The sequence below is a fragment of the Macrotis lagotis genome, chromosome 3, assembly GCF_037893015.1.
Source record: "Macrotis lagotis isolate mMagLag1 chromosome 3, bilby.v1.9.chrom.fasta, whole genome shotgun sequence".
Lineage (NCBI taxonomy): Eukaryota > Metazoa > Chordata > Mammalia > Peramelemorphia > Peramelidae > Macrotis > Macrotis lagotis.
In genome coordinates, this window is record NC_133660.1 from 141,801,973 (window position 1) to 141,825,293 (window position 23,321).

Consider the following 23,321-nt stretch of genomic DNA (forward strand, 5'->3'; position numbering starts at 1 on the left):
TGCCATCTCTATTCTGACAAAGAACCATGGAGTTTGAACAATGTTCAAGGACTATTCCCTTTAATTTAGAATTAAAAACAGCTATTTTATTGTCTGAGCTTTTTACCTCTTGGACTTCTTGTCTCTTCCTTAAGGATATGATTTCTCCCTCATCACACTCAATTTAGATCAATGTACAACATGGAAACAAAATAAATACTGACAGATTGCTTTCTGTGGGAGGGAAATATGATTAGGGGGAAAATTGTAAAAAATTGTAAATTTTTGTAAAAAATTTTGTAAAATTCAAATAATATCTTTAATAAAATTAGATTAAAAATATAAAAATATAAAAAAGAATGTCAACAATAAAAATGGGTTTGCTATAACAAATGCAGCATGGACAAAGGAGCAATGTGGTATCAGAAATCCAGGAAGAAATACATTATGGTGACAGTAAAAAACAATGAAGGCCAAATATATAAAGAGAGAATAATTCTTATTTAAGATTTAATTTCTAGTTTAATATCTCTTTGATGTTTTTAAGTATTCTACCATTCAAAGTATGCAACACATATTGAGCATCTGTTGTTCATTTGTTGATATCTATTATGTGCAAAGCATCAAGTAGAACTAAATAGATATAGCAGTCAGGGATTTTACATTTTGAGTAGAGATGCATAAGATGAGAATATGAAACTTAGATGTAAAGTATTATTGGGAGAGGAAAAACATACTAATAACTAGGAGAATCATGAAAGGATTTGACACTTTATCTGAGTCTTTGAGGGAATTAGCTACAATTGGCTAGGTTCAAAAACTACATCCTTCATGATACATCTCACATGGACTATCTATACAAAAGCATGGAGAAGGGAGATGAATTTTGTGCATGTTGAGGAGAAAATATCATTTTGCTGATGTGTGTAGAAAATCATGGGAAAGATCTGGAAAAATAAGCTAAAATCAGGTCTTGAGAACTGCCAGAAGAATATTTATTTTTTTCCTTGAGAATATAGAAAGCCATTGATGCTTCTTTCCTTGGATATATTTATAACCTGACCTATGCTACAGGAATATTGATTGGACAGTTGTGTGGACTAGATATTCTAGATGGTATAGACTATATAATGAGATGAATTAATAGTTTCAGATGATAATCCAAGCTAGAGATGATGAGAGCCTCAACTAGAATGGTTTCCATGTAAAGAAGATTTAAAAGACATATGATGGATTCAGAATTGACCAAATTAGGCAAGTGATTAGATGTAGAAAATGAAGGAGAGTGATTCCATGTATGCAAAGTTTATCACGTTCATTTTCTACATCAAGTGATGAATCTGTCATATAAAAAGGGAGTTCATTTGGTCACTTCATTCAGAAGACCTGGTGATAATGAATGAAATTTATAAAAAGGCAGTATTATATTGATTATTTTATAAATTATTCCTTTTCTTTCTAATTCCTCATGCTAATAAGAAGTGCTATTAAAAAGTAGAATATGCTCTTTGATGAAACTCTAGGTTATGCCTGGGTTTTGTTTAAGCAAGGGCTGGATAACAATTCTTTTTATTTATTTAAGGCAATGGAGTTAAGTGACTTGCCCAAGGTCACACAGCTAGGAAATTATTAAGTGTTTGAGGTCAGATTTGAGCTCAGGTCCTCCAGAGTCCAGGGTTGGGGCTCTAGAGACTGGATAACAATTTGCCAAATATATTATACAAGAATATATTTACTTAAATTTTAGTAAATTTTAAAATTGATAATATTCATGTATTAATAAAGAATGGAGAATATAAAAAAGAAGATTCTGACTTTATAAAGTAATAATAAATGAATATTATGGTGACTTTTTGGTTGCAATTTTTTTTCATCCTTAGGCTGAAAGATGATGCCACCTCCTCTTAAAAATGCAAGAGATTAGATCAGCATTGTCAGACTTGTTACACTAAAGATTATTTTAAGTATTATGATTATATGGCTTCTAATACCTCTTCCATCAGTGTTTTTTTAATTTCTGTGAATACATACAAAAAAATTCTTGCAAGTTAAGTCATAAAAGTTAAACAACAGCTATGTTCTATGACTGCAGAGTAAAGAAGTTTATGTGCAATAAGTCTTACAATTGTGGATGATCACAGAAATGACACACTCTCCATAATGTATACTCTACAAAGTAAATGAATGCAATGTAAATAATTCCAATGGAGACACAGTAAGATCAAGTTTTTTCTCTGAAAAAGAAATAAAATTCTCATATTAATGATGCTTTTCATCTTCAGAAACTTATCTTGACTAACTCATCTATTTCTGCCTCTTTTTCCTCTAATAGTCTTCTCTCTCTCTCTCTCTCTCTCTCTCTCTCTCTCTCTCTCTCTCTCTCCTTTCTCTCCTTCCCTCCCCAGAAACTCAATTGCTTCTTTCTTTCCCTTTTCCAACGGTTTCATTTGCATTTATTAAGTGAATACCCACACTGATGAGATCAAAAGTCCATCTAACTAAAAAGTCTTTCAGTGAGTATACAAGAAATATAGAAATAATGAAAACATGATCCCTGCACTCAGAAAACTGCCTTTCTTATGAAAAGAGATAGACAACTAAAATACATTTGGAAAATTGCAAAGAAAAGTTACAATAGCAAAAATAAAACAAAAATTGGAATATGACAATAGGAGACATATGCCAACTCCAAAGGAAGAAACATCCCTTGATTTGTAGAGATGGCAGCTGAAAAAGTCCCAGGGAGATAGAAATCTAAAACAAAAAAAGATGTGTAGAAGAAGGAAAAGCCATATATTAGAAATTAAATAAACAACAATAATAATGTTGAAAGCTCTGGATAGGTACAAGGGACAGGTCATTGTCCAATTTTAAAAGAAGAGAATGCAGATCAAGAGGACTAGTATGAAATGAAGACTCAGAATGAAGAGCATGGAGAATACAATTTTGTTGCTTAACTGCCAATACAATTCTTCACTAAATCAGGTTCCAGATTTATACATTTTTGCAGTTATCTACCACAACTGTGTAGGAATATAAAAACTTGATGCTTCTTTGAACTTTGAAAAAGTCTAATCAGTTCTAACTTAATCTTAACATTTACAATGAAATTTACAAAGGAGGAAACCAGAGAATCTAAGTCTGACTTAGTGATATTACATGAGCCTTTCTGCTACAAATAAGAATGTACCTTATTAGTAAACATCTGTTCTTCTCAATTACTAGTGAGTAGATGGGGTTAAGGTGAGGATTTAAGAATTCTCAAATTAAATGTGAATGGAAAGTGTATAACATAATAGAAGTTGATAATGCAATTTATTCTTTAATCAGCAAAAGAGAAAATAGCTATTGGACAGGAATGGGTTTCTATAATGTCCCATCTCCCTCAAACACCCCAAATTACCAGGTAAATATGCTGCTGCAATCTGTATATGTTTCTGCAATCATTGAAATGATTCTACAAAGTTCAATATAAAAAAAAGGGAAATAGGAAATTACATTAAATTTCCAGGGCAGGACCTAAAGTAGCAGATACCTGCTTTGAAGGGAGGATGCACCCTTATCAAATGGAAAGTGCAAAATGGACAAGAATATTCTTTCTAAGTCCACCCCATCTCCTTTCCTTAAATAGGATATTCTTTCTGAATCTCTTCCTCTGTTATCTACCTTAACAATTTCAGATAAAATATTATAGCTGTAAATTCTCTAAATGTATTTTGAACTTTTTTCAGTCAAAGAAAAAAGCCTGGGCTTTTAAAAGTGAATTTAGGAAGATCTAGGAAAATCTGATTTTTTAAAAAACGATACATAAGTGTGGCTAGATGAAACAAATTAACTGTGAACATGTAATAGGGAAAATGGGGAAAGGCTGATGTTATTGAATATTCAGGATTACCTACCCATAGGATGCTTTCGAAACATCCTTCTCTCTCTTTAATATATATATATATATGTATATACATATATATATATATATATACATTTACATTATTTTGACCATAGAAAAGAGTCTAAATGAGATCAAATCAGTCAATTGTTAAAGAAATTAATTTAGACTATTTGTTAGAAGATCAAATTCTGAATCTAAAACTTAAAAACTTTGTCCACATAAAGAGAAGACAAGACTCATGGAAAATAATCAGGTGTTGAAAGATTGAAGGCAAAATAAAAAGGGAATTACAGAGAATGAGATGGATTGCTAGTATCATACTAACAATGAACATGAACTTGAAGACATTTTTTGGACAAAATGGATGAGAGAAAGACCTGCTGTACTAAGGTCCATTGTGTCACAATGAATTGGAAACAACTGAATGATTGAGCAACAAAAACACAAAAAATAAAAACTGTTGAAAATGTTTGTATTAAAGTTTAATGTCAATCACTTAATAATTTTTTTTGACAATTTACAGGGATCAAGCATTTTACAAAGCAGTGGTTTTAACAAAGTTGGGTACAAACCTGCTCTCAAGAAACAGTCCGAAGAGGAGGACATGAAAATAACTTCATAATTAATTGTTGTACAGAATAAATGAGAATTAATCATTAGTGAAGAAAATAAAAAAATGCATTTTGCAGATCAATACTTCTTTTTATCCCTCACTACAGAATCAAAATAGATATCTGTCAACTAATTGATTGCTAGATAGTTTAGTAAAAAAATCAATTAAAATAACTTCTTGCTTACAAAATTAATTAATTGGCTATCTTCTAGCCTTTGACAATCTGCCCCTCCTTAACCTTTTCTGGCTTATTTTGCAATCCTTCCCTTTGCAGACTCCCATCTCAAGTAAATCAGGCTACTTGCTGTTTCTCAAACCATATCATTCTATGGGTTAATTTCACATTTTTATGTATCATAACACCATTCAACGTATAATTGCCATGCCAATTCCTTGCAAAAAGACTTTTCTTATCTAACCTCTCACTATAGTAATTACACATTCTTTTTTTTTTACAAATACCATATTTGTATTTGTTTGTCTATTTATGTAACATATCTTCTTCACTGTGAGTTAGAAGTTACCTTCTTATAGATAGGGACTTTCATTTTCTCTTTCCATGTCCAGTGCCTAGCACATCATCATAGACAAGAATTATGATACACATGATATACAGCACTCCAACATACAAATCAAACCAGATTAAAATGTAATTGTTAAATGTTTAATAAAATAAATAAAATTAAAATTAAATATAGATGATATTATAATTTAGAATTGTCAATATGTGACTCATAAGGAATCCTTAATTACAGACGAGAGATCCCATTTCTTTTTCATTCTAAGACCATTACTTTAGAAAGTTGCCAAACATATGTTTACCATTTTCTCTTTCAGTCCCTGACCATGTGAAATTATTCCTGTCTCAATCATCCTGTATAGTTGGGGAATCCAGTGTTCTCCCATTGCATTATTTTCTATGTTGCAAGCTGTCCATTTAAAACAAAATCTTATGTTAATATTATTCATTCATATTTGGGATCTCTTATATAAGGCAGTATTTCTTAACCTGAAATCCTTGAATTTGCTTATATATGTATGTGTTTATATACAAATACAGATACAGTTATATAAATGCATAACACATAACAAATGGACATATATACATAAACACACATAGGTAATGAATGTAGTTAGTCTGTTAAAAGGGCATATAATGGCAACATGCAGGGTACTAGAGCTAGATTCCCCTTTCCTTAATGAAAGGGATGAAATAATTCATTGTTAAATCATTTTAAAACAAAATTAGACAATACATTTTGCTAGACCTCTACAATATTCTAAAGGCAGGTGTGGAATCAGCCACTTTTAATAATATATGGAAAACTTTCCTTCCCATCTTGCTTTTGTGATTTCTTATTGATTATTGACACTATAAGTCTGTTGCATTTTGTCATTATATATAGAAATAATATTTTATACTCATCAACTTCAAATTTTATCAAAATCAAATAAATATATTTAGTTATTTTGAAAAAAAATTGCATCCAGAAAAACTTAAAGGTAGTGTTACTTTATTAATACAATGAATACTTTGCCTCACCATTCCAATAATATATAAATAACTGGATTTTTCAAGCCAACTTCGATTATAAATAAATGGAAAAAAAAAGATCAGTTTTAATTAAATTGTTTACAACTGTGACTACTTCCTACTAAAGCCATAGAGTTTTAATTATTATTTTTTATGAATTGATTATTATATGGTTTTTGTTTTCAGTTTATTTTCTACCAGATGTGCTATTTTTTAAATGTTTTTGCAAGGCAAATGGGGTTAAGTGGCTTGCCCAAGGCCACACAGCTAAGTAATTATTATGTATCTGAGGCTGGATTTGAACTCAGGTACTCCTGACTCCAGGGCCAGTGCTCTATCCACTGTGCCACCTAGCCACCCCAGATATATTATTCTTGACTCATCGTATACCATAAAAACAGCCATTTCTTCTACCTTTCTAGTAATAACTTGCTTAGTTGCAGATTATAAGAGTTTCAGATAATCTGCTATATAGTATTTGCATAATATAGTCTATCAATTTTACTTCATCAGGCAACAGAATGTAACATACTCTTGGCAAGAAGCACACATTTTTAGCTTGAAATCAACTCTGAAATTCAAAATATGAAAAAAGTAATGAAGACAAATTACTGTTGATCAGCAAAATTTTCTTGCTATTGAAGTAAGCATCCACTGAAAAAATGGAATAAAATTTGGTTTTTTCTCCTTAGATAATAAAAGTCCACTGTGGCCTATTAATTTTGATTTCTCTTTGAAGAGCTTCTAATTCCTTTCTATTCTATCAAAGAAGAATTCATTCTTCTCTTTAGTCATTTGACTTCCCATGATGGACCTTATTCAGTGTTATATGTTAATGTTAAGTCTTTTTATGCTTACTGCCTGAAAAGAGCCATTGTGCATACCATTTGCCCTGACATCTCTCCTGGGATCTGTACCAATCCTATAGATAAACTTTTAGCTGCATTACATGACTTTGAAAACACCTGTGAACCAAATCTATAGGAAAACACACACACACACACACACACACACACACACACACACACACACAAACACAAAACCAAATCTTTGCCAATCTGTTATAGAAAGCAGGACTTCAGCTAGAAATTTCTCATCTAGATATATAGGGATGTGTGTAAGTAGAAAGGTTCAAAATTGGGATTTCTTTTATTGTACATGAAAATGTCTACAGAGACTATGCAGACCAGGTCAGAAACCCATTGCTTCCATTTTTATTCTTTCTCTGTGAAGAATGGATTTCTCAGAGCCCTTCCACATCATTTTTCATACTTGAATATAGGTGAGAGCATCTTTTAAATGTAAGTAATATGGAGAGAAGAGACTATAAAAGAGAAATAATGCTTTTAAGACTTTTAATAATACTAAGATTTTGAACTAGTTTCTCAGAATCGTTTAAAATTAGACTTTGAGTTTTCTTTAGAACAAGTTTTCACTAAACAAGGAGCCAAGATGGTAGCAGGAGAACAGCCTCTCTTAGGCACTCTCTCTCTCTCTCTAAAATATTTCCAAAACCTTAAAATTACAACTAACTAAATTTCCAGGAGACAGAACCCACAGAAAAAATCCAGTGAGGCAATTCTCCATCCAAAGGTAACTTGGAAAATTGTGGGAACACTCTGATCCATAGGGTTGGAGGGGCAATAGCTCCAGAGTGAAGGAGCTTCAGGCAGTCGAGAACAAACCCAGGGAGCAAAATCAGTTTTCTAACCTGCCACCCCAGGGAGCATAATTTGGAATATCAGCAGGGAGACCTCTACCAGATCAAATGCAAAGCCCACATCATCATGGCCCTCCTCAGCATGGCCATGGCCTTCAGTGCAACCCTGATGCCAGGAAATGGAAGCAGGCCTGTGGAGTTGCCCAAAACCAGTCATGGGGAAGCTGCTCCCTAATTGCTCAGCCCACAAAAGGTAAGGAGTGGATGGAGATTGCAGAGGTCTGGCCTTTCTCCTGGGGACAGGACTCTGGGGCTTTGATCAGATTCAGACCTTGGTTGCAGTCTGGGGCCCCAGAGGGATAAGCTTGTGGCCATTAAACAGACCTGTAGAGCAGTCAGAGCTCACATACTGAGGTCCTTGCAGGAGTGTCCCAATGTTACTCAAAAGCTCAGGAAGTACCTGTAAAACCAGGCACAGGTGGGAGAAATGAGTAAATGGAAAAAAAAAGACCGTGGCCATAGACAATTACTTTGGACACATGGGAGAACAAAATACACAATCTGAAGATGAGGAAAGTCCAAGCTTCTTCACCTAAGCCTCCAAGAAATGTAGAAGTTGGTCTCAGGCTAAGACATGGCTCAAAAAAGATTTTGAAAATCAAATAAAGGAGATAGAAGAAAAATTGGGAAGAGAAATGAGACAGATGCAGGAAAAACATGAAAACAAAGTCAGTAACTTAGTCAAGGAGATCCAAAAAATGCTGAAGAAAATAATATATAAAACCCTGTTTAGGTCAAATGGATAAAACAGTTCAAAAAGTTATTAAGGAGAAGAATGCTTTCCCTGAGGAAAACCAATCTTTCAGATGTAGAATGGAGCTAAATGAATTTGTAAGAAATCAAACCACAATAATTCAACATCAAAAGAATGAAAAGCTAGAAGAAAATGTGAAATATCTCATAATGAAAAAACAACTGATCTGGAAAACAGATCTAGAAAAAGATAATTTAAAAATTATTGGGCTGCATGAAACTCATGATCATGAAAAGAAATTTGACCTCATTTTTAAAGAATTTCTACAGATAAATTATCCTGATATACTAGGAGAGGGCAAAATAGAAATTGAGAAAATCCACCAATTTCCTACTGAAAGAGATAAAAAAAACCCCAAGAATATTATAGCCATGTTCCAGAATTCCCATGTCAAAGAGAAAATATTATAAATATCCAGAAGGAAACAATTCAGATATAATGTACCTACAGTTAGGATTACCCAGTATTTACAAGCATCTACATTAAGTGCTTGTAGGACTAGGAATGGAATATTTCAGAAGGCAAAAGAGCTTGGATTGTAACCAAGAATCAACTACCCAACAAAAGTGAATATCCTCTTCCAGGGGCAAAGATGAACTTTCAATGAGATGGGGGAATTTTAAGTGTTCCTGTCGAAGCAACCACAACTCAACAATAACACTGATCTTCAATTACAGGACACATGTGAAGAGAGAGTGGGAAGAGAAGGGTAAATTATGAGGGACTTAATGATGATGAATTATGTGTATTCCTGCATTGAAATATAATCCTTATATGAACCTCCTCATTTAATAGACTAGGTAGATGGAGCTTTTATAGATGAGAGAGAGGAGCGAGCAGAAGTTGAAGATATATTATATTGTAAAAATGGAATCAATGGATGAAAGGGAAATGCACTGGGAGTAAGAATAAAAAGCCAAAGTAAAAGGCTAAGATATGTCATGGAAAAGATATTTCATGTAGCTTTTGAAATGGTATGGAATTGAGGAAGGCAAGGAGGAATGAGGGAGCTTCATTCTCATCAGAAAAGGTAGAGAGTGGAAACAGCATACATACTCAGTGGGGTATAGAAATCTAGAAGAAAAAGGAGAGATGGGGAAAGGGGGAGGGTAGGGTGATGTGGGTGATAGAGGAGAGGGTAGATCATAGGAAAAGATAGTTAGATATAACACATTTTCTTTTTCACTTTTTGAACAGTGAAGTGATTGGGTGGCCTGTCCACAATCATAGGGTCAGGTGGTTGCTGGGTATCTGGGTTGGAATGTCAGCTTAGGGCCTCTTGGTCCCAGTGCCAGTGCTCTATCCACTGCATCCCTTCGCTGCCCCACAGCAAATTTTTGAAGAGAGACAATGTGAAAGGAGAGAGAAAATATAATAGATGGTAGTGGGGAGGAATGGATGGAGGGAATTACAATCAGCATCAGTATCTGTGGAAAAATATGGAAGTAACTTCTATGATGGACTTATGATAAAGAATATCATACACCAGAGACAGAACTGATGGTAACAGAACACAGCACATTCTTTTTTCTCTTTTTTTCACTTTATTTCTCATGTGTTTTAATAGTTTTGTGAGGTAGGGGGTATTAATGTTTACTTTTAAGAATATTTTAGTAATGTGTAAGTAAATTAAAGAAAATAAGAAAGTAAAACAAAGGAAATAGTCTTCACAAATGTGCAGATAACTGAGAAAAAAATGTTAATAGTAACAATTGTGTTTGCAAATTGATTTATTTACATCTCATTTGTGCTCTGAATCAATCTGCAAATATTTTTATCATTATTTTATATATGCATTCTAGGTCTCAGAGAATTTCAGGAAATTATCCAGGATTAAACAGTATTTAAACCTGAGAGGTGTGATAAACCCAGTTCTTCACTTCAGTCTTAATTTCTTTCCTGAAGTTCATTTCTATAATTCCCTGTTAGATATTGCTGCCTAGATGGAATACGCTGGCAACTCAAAGTCACATATCGAACACAGAACTCATTAACTTTCCTTTGAGGAAAAATTTCATCCTCTCCAAGCATCAGTATTGTAAATTCCATGCTACCATCAATTTGGGAAAATCCACAAAATTGCTATTATGTTTTCTTCTAGATTATGGGAATTCTTAGGCTGGAATCTTTAAAAATTAAAAAAGTATTTTATGATCATGTTTTAATATAATTGATTTCTTTTCTCATACTGTGTATTCTATCATATGATTTTTAAAAACATTCTGCAGTTTCCATAAGTTACACCAGTCTCTCAAAGGGTTGAATGATATAGAAAAAGTTTAATAAATCTTCTACCAGAAAGTTATTTCATGGGAATCTCAAAAAAATAGCATTAAAAGAAATTCTTAAGATAATAATTATCTTACTAAAACTGGGCTGAGTTCTCTATGCATATGGATAAATTGGGGGATAATTCACTCAATAAATTATATATCTGTCAGAGACATTTATATAATGAAACAAACATCATCTTTACCAATAAGCCTTAATAATGAAAGTATTATTTTTTTATAAAAAAATCAAATTAAATTTTAAAATGTATGTTTCTCTGAATTCCAGTGAACTATCTGAATTTCAGGCAGCCTTTTCAAACTCCTAACACTGTGGGCAGAGGGAGTAGAAAAAAGAAGAGGCTGCAAGTCCAGATGTCTGTGATTTGGTTCATTTCTATATAGACAAGATTCAGGTCAATAAGCATACATGAAGAGATAGAATTTCTGCTTCCTGGGAAGTTAAAGAAATGTTGCCATGTCCTTTCTCCTTTACTAATGGCAAGACAAGAGAGGGGGTATGAGGAGCAGAAACTAGAGTCTTCTACCTTTTTCTAACACAAAAGCAAGTGAGCAAAGAGAAGCATAATCAAGAATCCAATTCTATAAATCTTCTTACCTAATCAATTCACATGCTCAGTTATATGTCACTTCTCAGATCCATCTCCTTAGAAGGCATGAATTCTTATAGACATTGGAAAGTTACACCAGAAAAGTCAGCCTGAAAGGGAAACTAATTCTCATAGATATTAAATCCCTTTCATTTTTAATTTTATCATATTGAATTAAAGAGATTATTTGTATGTCTGCACAAGTAAAAGCATGTGATAGAGAGATGCCTCCTCAATTTGTGACTCATTGGAAAATGTTCTAATCTTTAAAAAGATAGTTGGTCCAAGACTGAATTGTTTTGCTTCTAGGATGCATTATTCGTGTATCTGAAATATTAACAGAATTCTTGAAAACTATGGCTAAATTAAAGATCCACTATAGTGGCTTTGGACAGGTCAATGAATTGTGCTGAATTCCAGCTTTTTTATGCATATGATGAGAGAGCTTAATTGGATGACCTCCAATATCTCTTTCATATCCAAAAAAAATGATACTATAACATTGTAAATGACAGCAGAATGAGGAACTAGGTAATACTATTACTTCTAGGATAAAATGCAAACCACTCGTCTGTCTTTTAAAGTTCTTCCCAATGTGTTTATAGTTTAGGACTGTATTTGAAGTAAAAGTATCTAGGTTTAAATAGTCTCACTACCAGTGTGACCTTGAGCAAAAGATTCATTGTGTTATGTGCCTCAAATTCCTATTCTGTATAATGATGGCTTTGAATTGAATGAGTTCAAATATCTCACATCTCTTCTCTGATTGGCAAGGGCTGCTTGGGTAAGTCTGAGTGAAAGGTCAGTTTATGACTAAAAACCCGGGCTTAGGAGACCCCTCAAGCTGAAGGTTCTCCACAGAACTCTGCTGTGATAACACAACTGTGTTATCCATGGCCTCACTTGTGTGATAGCCCTGTACCTGAACTTTTTGACCTGGGTTACATCCTGTTAGGTTATTTCCTATACTAGTTTGAGAAATGTCATTGTTTTATCTTATATGCTAATTTTGTGGTTCTCTGCTATAAAGAATTGTCTGATACTGCGAATAAATGGCTCTGCTTGTTGTCCTGCTAACACCCCCACCTGTGAGTACACATTTAATTTCTCTCGAGACAAATTAATACCACTGTTCATTGGGGGGGGGGCTATTATTTGGTGCCCCTAACATGAGGCAGGTCAGGGACTTGAAGTTGGTCTGGAAGCTGAGAGAGTCTTTCAAGAGAAGAAACCCCTTGCATAGGAGCCATCAAAAGTCCTGGGATGAATTAAGGGTAAGGGGAGGGTTGGAAGAGAACCAAATATGAGAATACTTTTTGTTTCATTTTTTCCAAGCTAGTGCTGCAGGTGTAATAGGGAAGAACTATTTAAAGGAATAAAGAAGCTGGAGCAGGACATAAATATTTTCAAGAAGCTGGCTGAAAAGAAGGGCTTAGAAATTAATAAATAATAACAATAATAATAATAATAAATTATAAATGATTATAAATAAATTATAAATTATATATATTATATTATGTATAAATTATATATTATATAATTTATATATAATATATAAATTATAAATAATAAAAATTTAAAAATAAATTATAAATAATACATTAATAATAATAATAATAAATGATGAGTTTTTACAGGCTGTTTATGAATGTTCTCCATGGTTCCCAAGGAAAGGAGAATTGATCTTAGAAGGTACTTTGGATATACATGATAGGAGAACAGTACATGAATAGATAAATGAATATTAATATGATAAAATGCTGTTCACTTTTTCTCTTCCCTGCTTCTTCACTATGATTCTGCCAGAATGCTCCCCCTGCCTTGACTTGTCTGTTTACATTTCTGGCACTTATCTCTCAACCTTGAAGACTTTTACAAAAAGGACCAGCTAGCAAGGGAATTACTTCATGAAGAATTGGATAAACAAGTGTCATAAAAGAAATTTATTTGGAGTTAAAGAATCTGAAAAGAGACATTATATGTTATCAAATATGTTATATAAAGAAATAATAAAAAGAAATGCTGTTTCTAATTTAAGAAAGTTTTTGGGAAGTAAATTCCAGAAAGACAAGAGACTCAGGTTAGTTCTAAAGTATGTAATTTGTTTGCTAAGTAATGCCAAAAATGCATAAATATAAGAAATAAGGGGAAACTAAATAGGAAATCTCTTACCAGAATGATATCATAACATTATAGCTTCTGGAGTTTATCCAAAAAAGATTCTGATAATATTAGTTATTATATAAGATTATGGGTCAAGTGAGGATTTGAGTAAAGAAGATTCCAATTGATTCTTGACTGATATTGATAAAAGAGTTTATGGAAAAGAATAATGGAACATGACATTAAGGGAATATGTAACTAATTCAGTCAGTAATAGATTCTGAAAGGATTTGGATAAAGAAAAAACATTGCAAGGAAATATTAAAAGGTATATAGAGATTATTAGGGTTTTTGAACTATTTGTGAAGTATGGAAGTAGGTTTAAGCATGTAAAAAGTAAGTATGACCAAGTCTAACTTTGCATAAATAGATGATGGATTTGGGGAATTTTGAAAGTGATTTTACAAATCAATTTAGTAAGAGAAGAAAGTGTAGAGAACTATAAGTCTGTGTGTTTAAATGCAGTTGGGATAATCTGAAAATCGCATTCAACTGCCACTTTTGCAATATCTGGCAGAGAATTCATTGGAAAGGGAATAAACTCCATAAAGTGAAAAATTTGATATGAAAGCAATTGCTAGGAAATGTTAACTGTTTCTTCAAATTGGTTAATTCCATAATGTGTTAAACTTGTGTACAAAGTTATATGAAAATACATGTAACTGAATTAAGGGGTTTGTAGAAAATAATATTTTTTGGATTATAATTTTTTGGCTCCTTCAGAGTCATTGGAGGAAAAAGAACTAATTGGAATGCTAAAATAGATAGCGTCAGAATGACCTTGATAGAGGCTGGGAGTCTGCTAAAATCTTTATTAGCACAGACTTCTGAGTTATGTGCACTTAATCAGGCTTTATAATTGTAAAAATTGGGGCATAGTTCATGTATTCAAAAAATTTGGGGTGACAGAGGAATGAGAAACAGTAAAGGTAAAGAATTAGTACATACTACTTTGATATCTCAAAATGTGGGGAATCTCCAATTCCCAGAACATCATTTTATCAGTGAGGATGGAAAGCTCTTATAAGTTATAGCAATGTGAAGTTAGAATAGCACTGATACAGATTAGAAAAATTTGCAAACTTTTATATTAAGGAAAGGAAAATAATTATGGTAATTTTGAATATCAGTTTTGGAATTTATAAAATAATTAAGAGAACTATAAAGAAAATCTTGTAATCATAAAATTTTTTAGAAACATCTAGTCTTAAGAATTTTTTTATTACAGATTTTTAGAGATTAAAGGGAATATACTTTAAATTGAAAATGTGTTATGTATAATTAGTAAATTTTGTATAAGAACAGATTCAAACTTTTATTTGAAAATTAAAAATTGTGTTACAATAACAAAATATGAATCCATCACATTTGTAAAGATTTCTTATGAGAAAATTAGAGAACACCTTGCCAAAAGGTTCTATCTCTCAAGGTCTTTTTTGGCCCAGAGAGTTTGTGAAAAGCTTTGTTTTACATCTCAAATTCATGAAATTATAAATATTATAAATTATATATGTATCTTGTGACACTGGCTTTGGTAAAAAATTTAAATTGGTTCTTTTTGAAATTTATATATATATATATATATAATATATGTATATTTAGGACTAAATTCATATAGGATTCATATAGTACTAAATTCAAATAAGAGTGAATTTGGAATAAGAGAAAAATAAGCTTATAAAATGAGATGTGATAGAAATTTGTGTGTAAAAGATATCCAGGTCTAAGATAAACTTTAGAAGAACTTGTTTTGTTTTTGCCTTAAAAGAATGAGATGTTGGCCTGGAGATCTTATGTTTCACATAATTCAAGAGTTAAATGTCCAATTTTAAAGAAGCAAAATGGTAAACTCATAAGAAGAGTGTATAAGAAATTTGGAAGTATGCTTAACTGAAATTATTTCCAATAATATTGAGTATATGTGAGGAACTTTGAAAAATTATTGGAATGTTGAAAATTAAGTGACCCAGAGTTAGGTAACTTGCTGATGATCAAGATGTTGAAAAAAATATGAACTAATTTTGTCTATATAAGCTATTTTACTGTAATAATATCTAATCCTAGAATTAATGGTTGATGGCTTTGTAGTGGTAATGAGGAAAAATATCAGAAGTCATTACCCATTGGGTTCCCTGAAATTTTTAAACAATGTGATAGACCTTATTCTAAACCTATATGCCCAAGTATAAATACAATAATAGAAAAGAAATTATATGCTCCTTCCACATCAACATATAAGAATGAATTATATGCTATATTATTGCTATTAAGAGAATGGTCACAACTCCTTAGTATTTGTACAGGTAGTATATATGATTATCATGTGGTCAGAAAAAGTATTAATAATAGCATTGATTAGAATTATATCAACTCTTTAAAAATTTCTAGAATTTGTTAGAAATAGATACAATTCCATTTTTATTGAACCTACAAATCCCACCCTGGATTGCCTGTACCTATATATGAAGGTAATTATAGGACCAATCAACTAATCCTTCCAACTTCTTATAAGCTTAGTAGAAGAGTAAGCTAGACTGTTGCACAAAAAAAAATTCATCATACTTTCTCTTTACCAAGGAAAGAATTTAATATCACTAGAGAACAAGCTAGGAATTTAGTAAAAATCCTGTCAGCAATTCATTACATATTTACTTACCCCTCCAAATTATTCTAAAGAATTTTAGAGATCAGACAACTAATAAGTTATGCCAGATGGATGGCCTGGCTATACCTCTATGGCATTTTAAAAAATCCTATCTATATTACAATATCAAACATATTACAGGCACTCATTATAATACCACCAGTCAAGTCTATAGTTGAGAGGAAGGATGGGTAATTAAAAATGTTACTATATAAACAGAAAAGGGGGGACCATGGGGGAGCATATACCAGACAATGCCTAAGTAAAGCTTTGTATTCATTAATTTTATTTAACTTTGGATATTAGAATAAAACCATGACTGAAAAACACTTTGGTTACCAAATTATCTATAGATAATATAATAAGTACCTCTAAAGAGTACTCAGAGTAATGTGAAAGGATACAAAAGATAGACTCTGGAAAGGACTTGATCAATTAGTAACTTAGCATAGAGGGTATGTTTTTATTTTGTTCACAGATGGAGAACTGGATGTCAGAAAGAATATCAGACATTGCAAACCAGATGATAAAGTAATATAGAAAATGAATAACTCAAGAAATTTAAAAAGAAAGCATAAGAGGAGAAGGAAGGATAGACCATGCAAAAGGAAAGCACAGCAAAGATTATAGGACAATTTGTGATGCTTATATTAATCACAAACAATTTGGATTTTAAAAGGAGCTATTGGACTTCTATTCAAAACTATGCTATTGGGGCAAAAGTATGACTAAAGTTGTTTTGATAAGGAAATCTCCAAATTTGGGGGCTGTTAAGCCAAGTGAACAAAGCCTCTAGGGTATTCAAAAGCAAACATCTGAGATTCAGCCCCTTCTCCAAAAAATGATGCTAGGAAAATGAAGAAAGGTCAGCAGAAAGGGGGGGCCCATTGAGAATTATTTTGAAATCATAGATTCTAACCCAAAGAGATTTGAACTTCTGAGAAGAATGTGAATTAGGCTCCATCCCAGAAGAATTTCCTTGAAGAAATCAATAACTAATTTAAAACTCAATTAGAAAAATTGGGAAAAGGAACTCAAAAGAAAATTAACATATTGCAACAGAAAATTAACATCTTGCAACAAGAAAATAAATCCTTGGAAAATACAATTAGACAAATAGAAAATGATAATTCTCTCAAATCTGCACTTGAGGAAATGGAAAACTCCTTCAAAAATAGAATTGACCAATTGGAAAAGGATTTGCAATTGATAAATGAAGAGAATTCTTCTCTAAAGAAAAGAATGGAATCTGTGGAAACTAATGACTTCATCAGACAACAAGATACTTTTAAATGAAACCAAAAGATCAATGTAAATACCTCATCAGCAAAACCACTGACCTCAAGAATCAATTGAGGAGAGACAACCTAAGAATTTTTAGTCTTCCTGAAAACATTGAAGAGAAAAAAAAAGGCTTGACTTCAAAATACAGGATTTAGTGAAGGAAAACTTTGATATTATGGAACCAGAGGGCAAAGTAGTTATTGAAAGAATATAGAAAGGGATCCCAAAAGGAAAACAACAAAGGAATTTTGTGATCAAATTCCAGGACTATCAGATAAAAGAGAAAATCTTGCAAGCAGTCAGAAAGAAACAATTTAAATACCAAGCAACCATAGTAAAGGACCTGGCTGAATCAACATTAAGGGATAGAAGGGACCTGGAATGCAATTTTCTGAAAAGCAAGGGAGTTTGGAATACAGTCAAAAATCCACTATCTGGCAAAACTGAGCCTTCACTTCCAGGGGAGAAGATGGACATTTAGCTAAATGAAAGACTTCAAACATGTCCTGATGAAAAGAGCAGAAATAAATAGAATACTTGGAAATCAAACAGGAGAATCAAAACACACATGAAAAGGTTAGAAAATGGGGGGGGGGGTAAAAAAATTGTCATCCTGTAATATTAAACTGGCTATATCCCTACCTGGGAGAAAGACTCTAATAACCCTCAATAATTGTAACTCTAGGGAAGGCTAGGTAGCACAGTGGATAAAGCATTGTCCCTGGAGTCAGGAGTACCTGGGTTCAAATTCAGTCAGAGGCACTCAATAATTACCTAGCTGGGCAAGCCACTTAAACCCATTGCCTTGCAAAAAAAAAAAAAAAACCTAAAAAGCAGAATTGTAAGTCTATTGAAATGAATATACTTAGCTAGAAGTGAATGACACACATGACTTTCTGTGACTCGGACAGAATGATTTAAAGATAATAACACCTTAAAAAGGGGGACAATCAAGGTGGAAGGAGGATAGAGGAGGTTGAATGTGGTAAATCTCATGACATAAAGAGGTTCAAAGGTCCTACTGTAGTAGAGGGAAAGAAGGCAGGAGGTGAGAACCACTTGAATCTTATTCTCATCAGATTTGGTATAAAGTTAACATACAAACACTCAGTTAAGTTAAGAAATGTACATTATCTTTCAAGTATTAAAAGAGGAAGTAGGGAGGAGTAAGGAAAAGGGAAGCTAATAGAAGGAAGGAAAGGAAGAAGGGAGAAAGGGAAAGGTGAAAGAAAGGGAAGGGGGGTTGGATATATATGGACAAACACTGAATGTGGTGTTATTCAGAAACAAGATACTGGGAGTATGTATAAAGTGAAAAGGGGGGAAAATACAGAGGGAAGGCAGCATGGAGATAAAGAGTTAGTAATTTTAACTTTGAATGATAATGGGATGAACTCTCTGTTAAAACATAAGTGAATAGCAGATTCTATTAAAAAACAGAATCCTATAATATACTGCTTACAAGAAACGCATTTGAAGTAGATAGATACATACAGAATAATGGTAAAAGGTTGTAATAAAATATATTTTGTTTCTTCTGAAGTGAAAAAAAACAGGGGTAGCAATGCTTTTCTCAGACAAAGCAGCTACAAAAATAGTTATCATTAAAAGAGATAAAAAAGAAAACTCCTAAAAGTTACCTTAGACAATAAAGTAATTTCAATTGGAAATATGTTTGCAGCCAATGATACAGCATCCAAATTCTTTTTTTTTTCCCCCGGGGGGAAAGGTTTTTTATTTTCTGTTCATATGAAAGGAACAGACAAACTCAAGGAAACCAAGATGTGGGGAGTAAAGCTTCCCACTTTTCCTTCCCATGATATCTTCATGGGCTAATTACATCCCAAACTGGCAAAAGGGTTAGAAGATGAGTTGTGCTAGCCAGAACTTTAAACAAATTTTAGTCTACTTTCTAGAAGCGCGCAAAAGTTCAGGCTCAAAGTCCATCCATTATCCTTGAGTCACATTTCTGATAGAAATCACTGCTCCTAGCTTATAGTCAGGACATCACTCTGGATCTCATGGGTTAGTTGGGTCTGGAGGTCACTCAACTTCTTCTTCAAACCAGAAAAAGCAGTGAGGACAATGGTTTCAGGGTGGAGAGAAACACAAGATTCAACGTTGTAGTAGAACCTCTCTGGTTTGCCATTGGGGTCATAGGGAGCCTGGGCTTCATCCTCATCAATCTCAGAATATTCACTCTTTGGCCATTCTTCAGGCTTTGGGTAGACTGTATGCCTCAAGGCATTATCTGGGTCATACTCAAAGGCAACTCCAGCTGTAGGGTTCCATTTGGCATGCTCCTTGCCAAAGCCCTTTTTAACATAGGCTCGTAGTCTCAGCTCCTGGCCCTTCCGGAGTTTGACAATGAAGATGTCATCCTGTTCCACATACTGGAATGACTCGGGGGGTACTAGAAATGAGATCCCAAGATGTGACATGGCAAGTCTTGTCTTCATTACAACTGGACAAAATTCTTCTCATGTACAGTCCCTGGAGTATTGCAGTTTGTCTACTATGTCATCACTTGTAAGAGGGATTAATCCAAGCCTGTGGGCAATGAACTCATCATGCAGCACTGAAGAGTTGGCATCAATTTGGACCCAGTCTATGGTGATGATGGGCACCTTGGCAATGAAGACTCTGTGGATGGAGTTGGCCAGATCTGTGTTCTGGATGATGAACTTGACGTTCTCGTCCGTGAGCTCAGTGATCCAAACTGTGGGCTGGTTGGTGTAAGGCATGGTGGCACCAGGCGACCCCAGCCTCCCCACCTGGCCCTCCAGCATCCAAATTCTTAAAGGAGAAGTTGAAGGGCTTATGGGAAGACATGGACAGCAAAACTCCACTAGTCAGAGACCTCAACATCCCACTCTTAGATTTAGATAAATCTACTCATAAAATAAACAAGAATGAAGTTAAGGAGGTAAATAGATTGTCAGAAAAACTAGATATGATAGACTTATGTAGGAAATTGAATGGGGATAGAAAGGAAGATACTTTTTTTTCTGCAGTACATGACACACAAAAACTGACCATGTACTGGGGCATAAAAACCTAATGATCAATTGCAGAAAGGCAGAAATAGTGAATACATCATTCTCAGATCATAATGCAATAAAAATCATTGTGAGCTTATTATGTAAACAGAAAAGGGGGAAGTGTTGAGGCCCGCTAAGGTAAGTCTGGGTGACAGGTCAGTTTATGACAAAAACCTCAGACTTAGATGACCCTTGAGCTAAAGGCTTTCCTCAGAACTCTGTTTTCATAACACAACTATGTTAAGCATTGCCTTATTTGGGTGATAGCCCTGTCCCGAACTTCTTGACCTAGGTTACATCTTGCTAGGTCATTTTCTGTGCTAGTTGGAGAAAATTCATTGTTTTATCTTTTATGCTAATTTTGTGGGTATTTTACTACTAAGAATTGTCTGATACTGTGAATAAATGGTTCTGCTAACTGTCCTGCTAGCACCCCTACCTATGAGGGTGTGCATTTCATTTCTCTCTTGAGCCAAGGTAATCTCTCTGCTGGTCTGGGGGGCCCTATTACCTGACACTGTGATCTTTTATTTCCAACTATGTTTCAGTATCCACCTTTACTCACTCCTTTCTCTTCTTTCTTCCCTCCACCCAAATCAAACTATACCATCTCACTTTAGAACAGAGATTCCTATTTGTACCTTCTAGAATAATACACAATAGGAATAAATGAATACTCTGTACTAGAAATTTTAAAAAGGACCTTTTGGGTGATATACATGTTCTAATCAATTTAAATCATGAAATTTTAGAACTTGCTTACTTGAACAATTAAGACCTCAGCCATTATCTTCCATTAATGTAGTTCTTTGCAGGTGATTTTACCTGTGATGATTTAACAATGTTTAGTGGTTACCTAAACAAGACATCTGCCATTTGTTTATCTGCCAAAAATCTGTAGTGGATTTTATAGGAATGCTTATTTTATAGCTCTATATTCACATATAGAATAAAAGACTTATTGTTACTAATATATAAGAAAAAATATTGTCATTAGTGACAGTACCCATAACTATACATGAAAATGTAATAGCTAAATTTTTAAATAAAAAGACTAAAGTTTAATTACTTCAATCACAATACTGTTTTATCATAAATAATTTTTATCTCTTTGAATCTTACTGATGTCATTTTATAATGTTTGAATGGGTTACTTCAACCCTTAGTTCCAATGTTCCTTAGAAATCTCTTTGTAATTATGCAAATTGGTCTCCTCCCATCACCACTAAAAGCACAACAGAAAATACTCTGAAATTAATTCCTATTTATGCATCAAATGCAAGCTCTTTGATCCCAAGAAAATATAAGCAAATTTTAGGAGGGCAGGAACTCTGTGTTTGTGTGTGTGTGTGTGTATGTGTGTGTGTGTGTGTGTGTGTGACTGTGTATATATATATATATGTGCATACCATAATATTTTTTGTTTCTGTCCTCAGGTTTTATCATAAGGGAAAACATAAATCCTTACCAGAAGTCTTTGATAAATATTTTTAAAACCAAAAATATTTATCAAAGACTTCTGATTGGGATGGCAGAGAGAAACTAGGATCTTTTAAGCTCTCTTGGATTTCTGCAGAACCAATATTAATCAAGTCTCCTGACAAATTTTGAAGCAACAAAATACACAAAAGAGCAGAATGATATATCTTCCCTGAAGTTCTGTTTTGGGGGATTAGGGGACTTGGCTACACTGTGGTCAGTTCCAGCATACTAGGAAAGCTACAATGTAGGTGCTTGGGACCCTCATTCAATGCAGGTATCTAGTTAAGATGATTAACCCTAATGGTCAAACTCTTTCATTCCTATCCAGGAGAAGGCCTAGTATCCCAAAATAAAAAGGCCCAAGCAATCCTAAAGTGTCCCATCTTTCTGAAAGACCCAGAGAAGGTACCTGGCATAAAAAACCTGACAGACCTAGCCCATTGACTGGGCTACCTGTGGATAGTCCAGAGATAATCACAGGCATTTCCACTCCCTAATACCCCAGAGTCCCAGAGAGTAGGGTGGCAGACATTTCTAGCACAGACAGTTCAAAGAAAGAGCTTCAGATTTTCCTTACCAGTCAGTCCACTTAGCAGTCCCTTCAATTTCCTACCACCTATGGCCCAAGTCACTTCGCAAACCTCTGGGGTTCTTAAGACTAAAGGACTGCAATCAAACCTTTCCCCAAAGCTAGATATTTAGAATAGGTAGCAAATCTCAAAATGAATTAGAAAGGTTAAAGAAAAGCAGAGACCATTAAAAGTTACCTTGGAGATAAGGATGGACAAAACACAAACTCAGAAAGAGAGAGCAGAAGGAGTGTTACAAGGAAAGCTAGGGATAAGAATATGAATTGGTCTCCAACCTAGAAAGACTGCTATGAAGAGTTCAGAAGGAGTGTTAAAAATTAAATACAAATATTAGGAAAAGAGTGCAAGAGAAAATAAATATCATGCAAGAAAAAAAAATGATAGAAGAAAACAAATTCTTTAGAATTATAATTGGAAAATTGGGGAAAAAAGGTAACTTTTTTAATAAGAAGAATTAACCAAATGGAGGATATGCAAAAAGTAACTGGAAGAAAAGAAACTTCCCTGGGAAATTGGATGGGTCTAATTGAACCTAATGTTTTTATGAGAAATCAAAAATCTGTTAAACAAAATTTAAAAAATAAAAAGAAGAAAATGTAAAATAACTCTTTTGTTAAGTAAAGAACCTGGAAAATAGATCCAGGAGAGATAATGTAATGATAATTGGACTATCTAAAAGTCATGACCAAAAAAAAGGACCTGGAATTCCTTCAAGAAATTATCAAGAACTCTTCTGACATGCTGGAA

The 23,321-nt window shown here is 33.5% G+C and overlaps 1 pseudogene; it reads right to left on the reverse strand.

Moving 5' to 3' along the window:
- Window positions 1–19,244: 19,244 nt before the first annotated feature.
- On the reverse strand, window positions 19,245–20,205 carry LOC141516269 (DNA-directed RNA polymerase II subunit RPB3 pseudogene; annotated as a pseudogene).
- Between the last annotated feature and the right edge of the window lie 3,116 nt (window positions 20,206–23,321).